At 27.6% G+C, this 6,091-nt stretch overlaps 1 pseudogene; it reads right to left on the reverse strand.

Annotated features, from left to right (window-relative positions):
* Positions 1–2,999: 2,999 nt before the first annotated feature.
* LOC100789041 (GDSL esterase/lipase At5g45910-like) lies at positions 3,000–4,528 on the reverse strand (annotated as a pseudogene).
* Positions 4,529–6,091: the final 1,563 nt, after the last annotated feature.

The following is a 6,091-nucleotide window of genomic DNA, read 5'->3' on the forward strand; positions in this document are numbered from 1 at the left end:
ATCTAACTCAGTTTTACTTAACCAATGACACGTTGATGTTATACTAAGATTATTGATTTTTAAAATAATTAATTTAAAAATGATATGTAAAGTTATTTTTAATTAATTTATAGTATTTTTTTTAAAATTAAGAGCATATTAAAGTTAAACCCTAAAATATACATTAGAGTAATTAATATATCGTTAGCTAATGGGGAACTTATAAATGGAAGAACAAAACTACGTACAAAAAAAAAAAATCTTAATTTGGAGGGTATGAACCGATCAAAGTGAATGAGACAAATGCAGATGCCAAGTATTGTGATCATAGGTTTCGGCTAATGTTTATTTGAAAAATGCAAGCAACACATGATTTAATGTATATTCTTTTGAAACCTATTTATTTGAAACCATGAAAATTTTGGAGACTCATTTCTCATTTAATGGGTTTCAGTCATGCTTTTGTAGTTTATAATAAAGTTTGACCAATTGAGTTTGTCTAATAAAGAGTTGTTAGAAGAACTATTTTTTTTTGGTGAAGAAGAAGTATGTTGTTAATACTCTTCATGTTTATTTAGGTCTACCATAAGCTTTTAAATAAGTTTTCTATCAAATTATTAGACCTCTTCCAAGCAGTTTTATCTCAAACAGAGGTAGCTCTGACAATGCTCTCGTAGTTCAGGAAATTGTTTATTACATGCATCAGAAGTAAGGTAATTAAAATTGGACACATTATACTCCAGATTGATTTTGAAAATGTCTATGATGGAGTTGATTGAGAGTTTTTGCAGCTTACTTTATCTGAATCTGGATTTTCTCAGCAAATTATCAACTTCATTATGAGTTGAACAAAAGAATATTTCCTTTCTCTGAAATGCAACAATGAGGTTCATGATAGTTCTGCTATAAAGAGTTTAAGACAAGGAGACCTAATGTCACCTTATCTTTTTGTTTGATGTATGAATAAACTTGTTCTTTTGATCCAAGAGAAAGTTCAAGCTAACCAATGGAGTCATGTTACCATCTCTCATAACGAACTTCAAATATCTCACTTCTTTGCAGATAACTATCTTTTATTTACTAAGGCTAAATTTCTAAAGGTAGGTCAGTCCATCAAGTGCTTGAAACTTTAATAAGAAAATAAAACTATTTATTAATATTATTGTCGTTGCTTTTATTATTAAAAAAAGTGATCAACAAAACAAACAAATGGAAAATTAAAAAAGAAGGATTTGAGAATAGTGCACTATAATATTATACCGATTTGGTTACAACTCGACTATGATGCTAAATCCAGTCCTCAAGCCATGCTTGAGAGTTTTTCACTGATTAACTAGAGGTTACAATGCAACAATCATTTTCCACGCAAGGTACCCACCTTGAGAACTCAACCCTATGATCCTCCTCACTTCACTATCTAATCACCACTAAGGATCACACACCATAGAATAGCTCAAGAAACTCACCTTGCAAACATGAGAGAACCCACTCTTAGAACTTTGGGAAAAACCTTTCCTATAATGACCAAGGAAACCCACCCTTGGATTTTGCCAAAAAAAAAAAAAAAAGACAAAAACAATGAACAACTTTTAATAATAAAGATATCACAAATTGAAGCACTATGACTCACAACCCGTGTAAGCATCTGGCTAAGGAAAACATAAGCCCTCTTAGCTTAATAAGTTTCTCTTCTATTATTTTTGCAGTATGAAAATCAGCCTTTATAAAGGATTTATAAAGAGAGAATTAAATAAATTCGTAATCCTCAAAGATAATAGATGATATAAAACAAATTTGGAAAAAGATTAATATTTTAAATTTTGTTATAAAATTTGATTATGTTATGGGAATATGTTCTTACATATGGAGGAATCGGTTCCCTAGGAGAAAACTTTGCCAAAAAAATCAGTCACATTATAATGTTTGTAATATATGGAGACTCACAAAAGATCAATAAAAAAAAATTGCAAAAATTGAAAACAAAGGATCAATAAAAAAATTTTGCAGGGACTTAAATTGAAAAAAGAATGTATCTGTAGGCATAATAAGATATTCAACCTTTTGATTCAATATTAATGTTTTTTAAACTTTTTTATGTCATTCAGGTCAATTTAAATTTGAATCATAACTAAATTAAAAGTGATATATTTTAGTTAAAAGATTTTGGAAGATTTATTTGCGATTCAATTTTAATTTTTGATTTACTATTTTATTTGCACAAACTATATAATTTAAAGAGTTTGTCCTATAAACTACGTGATCTGAGGACAATTTTTTGTGTTCCCGATGATATAAATCTCTCCATTCAAAGAACGTGGTGATTGGCTATCTGGTTAAAGAGGTTATCAAGCCGTTGAACTATTTCTCTATTGAAGAAGAGAAACCAATGGATCTAGTTTTCTTAACAACGGTTAGAGCATAAAAAATATTATGTTTAGTTATGCACACAAATATACAAAAATGAATGTACTTATAATAAAACATTGTACGGTGATTGGTTCTTTGATTAATGAGTATATCAAGCCATTAAACTATTTCTCGGTTGAAGAAGACAAACCACTGAATCTAGTTTTCTTAACAACGACTAGAGCATAAAAAAATAAGTTCTTATATTGATAAAGAGTTTTGTGCACAAATAAACAAAAATGAATGTATTTTTTTATTGATAAAAAAGATTCCATCAAACTTGTTGTCATTACAAAGCAACAATGTATATTTCATGTTTATAACAGAGCAAAATATTGAGATTCAAGATGAAAGTCTTAAAAAATAACCATTCATTCCACCTTATTTTTCATTTTGGTCCCATTTCTCTTGTGCAAGAAAATATGTCCTTCATATTATATAAACAATACAAATTATAAGTATGCAATAACCAATAATGAATTGTCCACTAAAGAATACAAGATTCATGTTCTAGCTACTCTTTGTTTGTGTCATCCACGGTTACAAAAATATGTATAAAATATATGGACACAAGCTATTTTTTTTTAAATTTTTCCTTCGCTCTTGCTTCAATTCTAAGCTATCTTGAGAGGAGGATTAGCAAAAGGTCCCTCAAGTAATCCTTTTGCTATTGGCCTATATGTTGCTTCAGGAAAATGGGGTCCATCCCAATTTAGATGTTTTGAAGGATTAGGGCAAACCATTGCAGCAAGACTTCCACAAGCTATTTGTAAACTGAGATTGTAAGGTTCACCCTTTCCGCAACATGCTCTGAAAGTCTCGATTTTATTGGAAGAAAACCCTAAATTACATAAATTAATGAACATGATAAAAATGAAGCATTGCAAAATTAGCAATCACGTGTAACTATATATTATTCATCTAATAAAAAATAAAAACACAACCCACCATATTGTTGTGATGCTTGAAATAAATGTGTGGTAGCACCATAATAGTCAAAATATGTTATCTTAACATTTGGGTTCTCATGTCTTAATGTCTCTATAGCCTTTTTTAGTTGCTTATTATAGTATTTGATGAAAGCATTATAAGCTGTCAAACACCCAAATTGATCATAGTCATCTTTCTTATCACTATTCACTATTACCAAAGCAGCAGAATTGCATCCAATTGGGAAGTTCCCTGGTACCACTAGCTTTATCGCTCTTTCTTCAATTAATTTGTAGCAAATCGAAACAAAAAAATTAATTTTCTAACTAATCATATTTCAAATCCAAGTTTAACTAAAATTGTTAAAATTTAATTTGACAAAAAATTGATATAACATATAGAGGTGGTATCAATAATTGCTCCAACAATTGGGGGAACCATGTTGCGAAGTAATGTAATATTTTTATATGAAATAATTACACTAATGTCATTCTCACCCATCTCCCCCACTAAAAACAATGAGTTTTTGAAGTATCTATCACACTCTGTCATAAAAAGGAATAAACATTGTTAGTTGTATTGGAAAAAATTTCAAATATTTGACAAAAACATTACTAAAGGAGTTTTGGTAAAACCTTCTACGCTTTTACAAAGGGAGCGTTTGAGCTTCTTAAACCAATCAAGTTGAGTACTCAATGAATAAGCAACTTCCGGTACATGGATTCTTCTTTCTTCCAAAAAGTCATTACCAAGTGCAGTTGAACCAGTGAATGCAAAATTTTGTTAATGTTTTGTGCTTTGGTAAGATTTAGATAGGTTGGCAACATTGGCATCCCATATGCCTAAGCTAAAATTAAAATGATCATAGGTTAGTTTAATCAACAATATGTGATTGCTAAGATGTATTGTGTCATATACTCCATTTCCCGCAATGACATTTTATTTAAGCTATAAACAACAAAAAAGATTTAAATACCTATGAAATCTATGATTAGTCGTCCATTTGCATGCACCCACAAGGATGCTTAAAGTATGTTGAACCATAAGGACTATTGTTAGGCATTTGTTGGTGGTACTTAGCAGCATTTCCAGTGTCCCATATAGAGTCACCAAAGTCGAAAATGACTTCATATGGAAGCGGATTGGCATTTGAGACAACACTTCCAAGGAAACCATAAGCAAAGGTTATGCTAAAGAGAATGAAGATCTTCATAATGTTGTTTTAAGCTAGGTTAGGTAATCTTATGCGTGATGGTGGGTACTTATAAACCGAAATTGAGTGCTTTATATATTTTCACACCAATCATGTCTTCATTTTGTGGTATATCTATCTTTTTAATTTTGACATGGTTATAACCATAATAGTTATTAAAAAAACAAGTCATGAGTTGTTATATAAAATATTTATTCAACCAAAACATGTCATTGAATATGAGTTGTTACTATTCTCTTATATTGTGCTATTGTTTTGGCTTTTTCTATAATTATCATGCATACAACTAAATCTTTGTAGTAAGTTCTATAAATTGAAAACATAGATTGTGAAGTTTTTATAAATGCAAAGATGCAATGTGTCTTCGTCCCTCACTAATTTGTTTTCATCGTTGTGATTCTATTTCAAAATAAAGTTATCACACACATACATAAATGTACATAACTCAGTCTTTGTAAAGCTAAAATTAAGAGTGAATTGTTTTCAATTTATATAATATCATTCAATAACTTTTATCTTAATTATTGTTTTAAGGAAAAAAAATGACACAACAAAACCGAGATCTATATATTCAAAATTTCAACAAACATGCTTGTGAAAAAAATAATTGGCTTCAGCAAAAAAACTCAATTGGCGTAACATTTTCAAATAATTTTGTTTTAAAGATACACAATAAACTTCTCATGTCATATTATACACTACTACAAAAAGAGACTTTACTAATGTCTATATATTAGAATTTTTTTAACAAATATTATTGTATTGAACATGAAAATATATATTAGAAATTTACAAAATCAATGCTATTGAAATATTGTTTTATCAGGGTATTCTTACAAAAGCAGTAAAAATAAATGAAAAAATAATTACTTAAAATAAATATTTATTGGTTAGCAACTCTATATATAAAATTTACTATTAATACCTTAATCACATTAGTAAATTATTTATATATTTAATATTAAGTAAAAAAACAAATTTATTGTTTTGATGTAAAAATAAATATACAACTTAGCATTTAATAAAGAAAGTAATTTATTTTATCAACATTTATTGACTTGTGAAGAACATTTTATATTTACTAAATCTTGTAATTAATTAAATAAATAAGATGATAATAAACACAAATAAAAATAAAACAAAAATATTATCAATGATTTATTTTAAAAACCATTAATCATATAAAATTAAACTAGAATTTATTTTAAAAAATCAAATTATTTAAATAAAAAACAATTATACTAAAATAAATTAAACAAACAATTGTTATTTTGTCAATAAATTAAAAATATTGAATAAATTGTTAAATAAATATAGTATTTTTTATTTTGAAAACCATATACAATAAAAGTTATACAATACAAAAATATTATTATTATTATTATTTAAAATAGCAACAAAACAAACAAATGGAAAGTAAAAAAAAAAAAATCAGGATAGTGCATTATATGAAATCACATAAATTGGTAATCCTTAAAACAAATTTTGAAAAGATTAGGATTTTAAATTTTGTTATAAAATTTGATTATGTTATGGGAATCGGCACAGTAAGGACAGATTCAT

Source organism: Glycine max, chromosome 6 (genome assembly GCF_000004515.6).
Source record: "Glycine max cultivar Williams 82 chromosome 6, Glycine_max_v4.0, whole genome shotgun sequence".
Taxonomy (NCBI): domain Eukaryota; kingdom Viridiplantae; phylum Streptophyta; class Magnoliopsida; order Fabales; family Fabaceae; genus Glycine; species Glycine max.